Genomic DNA, 2,101 nt, shown 5'->3' on the forward strand with positions numbered 1-2,101 from the left:
TCTGGACAAAAAATTCAAATAAAGCCAACAAAATCAGGGGATGCATAGTACTCCTATATTCCAGAGACTTGGTCCTAGGACGGAGTTAAAGAGTGACCCATGACCAACTAAGCAAGCCAGAGAGTCAAAGGCAGAGCCGTATTGGACTCCATTGAACCGGACCTGGGAAGAAATCCTGAAGGAGATCAAACATAAACAATTCTATTACCCGCCGAAGCCAATGTTAACTCTTCCGGAGAGCAGACCTTACAATCGGCAGTGCGAATATCATTAAATTCATTGCCACAAGACCAAAAATTGCCTATCCCTCAAGTACTTCATCGAAGAGCAAATCAAGAATGGGAACCTCAAGAAGTACATAGCCTGGGATAGCAACCAAAGAGGAGAAGGACCAAAGAAATGAAAGAATATAATGAATGTAGCCTTGGGTGGCTCAGACTCGGCTCCCTGTATCCCGGACTCAGGGGACAAGATTCTCTCGATTCAATCATTCCTAGAGATGATAATATCTTACAACATCAAAGACTATGATGGGGTCAATCCTAATCACAATAAGGCCTTAGTTGTGACTTTGGATATTTTCGACAATGAAGTCAGGAGAATGCTAATAGACAATGGCTTTTCGGTTAATACTCTTCAAACATATTATGGATGGAATGCAACTAGGGAGTGTTCATTCAAATGAGTGCCGGGAAGACCCACTCTATGGGTTCGGGAATAACTTAGTCCCGATCCAAGGGACCCTGTACTTGCCTGTCCTATTTGGAACTGTTCCCAACCAAGTCACCCATGTCATAAAATTCTATGTCATCAATATTCCCTCATCCTACAATAATTGGGCGCCCGGCTCTTACTAGGATGCAAGCAATAACTTCTATCTCCCACCTCAAAATCAAGTTTCCAACCCCGACTGAAGTCGGCGAAGTCAAAAGAGATTACGAAGTAGCTGAGAGGTGCTACAGTGAAGCCTTGGTAGTGGCAGAAACTCACCAAGACAAGATGAAGGCCACAATCCTTCACAAACAACAAAGCCATAAAAAACACCGCCCACGCTCGAGGGAAGGAGTGGGGAAAGAAGTTCAAACCATTAATCCATCTCAGATGGAAAAGTAACCAAGCCAAGCTTAGAGGAGCTAAAAAGAAACCAAGTTATGGTAGTGATTGAGGCAGACCCGGTCCCAGGACAGGATAATCCTACTATAGAAGCAACCAATATTGAAATAAGCAATCTAAGGAAAAACAACAAAGTAGCAGAATCAGCCTAGGCTCACACCTACTTGAAAAAGAATGATGAATCCCGGATCCATCAAATGGTCTCGACCCAGGACCAAGCAAAAATTGAGACCATAGTAGAGACAGAAACAATTCCAATTGATGAGAGTAGTCTTGTTAGGAATATGTTGTGTACTTGATGATTAAACTAACAAAATACCTTAGTAAATTTGACTTAGTGAATTTTATAGCTCCCGACAGATGCTTCATTTACTATCCCGACGGGTGACCTTTATAGTCCCGACCGATGGTAACTGAGCATCCATCGAGAGTGTAGCTTATGTAAAAATAAGAATGTAGCAAATTTCTGCAAACAACAATGTGTAGATCCTGTAGGAGTTTATAAGTCATGTTGACTACTTGTTGATATACAAAATAGGGTGACTAATTGTAGTGTCTTGTAATTCTGTATAAATGAAATGGAGTCAAGTGACATAAAAGGCTCCCGATGGATGATTCACAAAGGCTCCCGACGGATGGTCAACAAAAGCACCCGACGGATGATCAACCATATCCCGACGGATGTTCAAATCAAATATCTGTTGATAGTGACAATACAGTCACATGCGTTGGGTGTTTGCAAATGGAATGTGGAAGCCTAATTGCAGGTGTTAGAGAACAAAAAAGCATTACCATTACCATTTCCATGCAATTGTGAAGACAGTCTAAGATGGTGGAAAGAGTAATGAAGCAGCATGATTTTAGACTAGATAATTTTTTTTAATTATCTTGTCTTATTAGTCATGTAACTTGGTGATATATAATCCAAGTGTAGCAAGTAGAACAACTAACTAAGCAAGCTTATTTTCAAAGAAACATATCAAGTTGT

The sequence above is a fragment of the Apium graveolens genome, chromosome 10 (genome assembly GCF_009905375.1).
Source record: "Apium graveolens cultivar Ventura chromosome 10, ASM990537v1, whole genome shotgun sequence".
In the NCBI taxonomy this organism is placed as follows: domain Eukaryota; kingdom Viridiplantae; phylum Streptophyta; class Magnoliopsida; order Apiales; family Apiaceae; genus Apium; species Apium graveolens.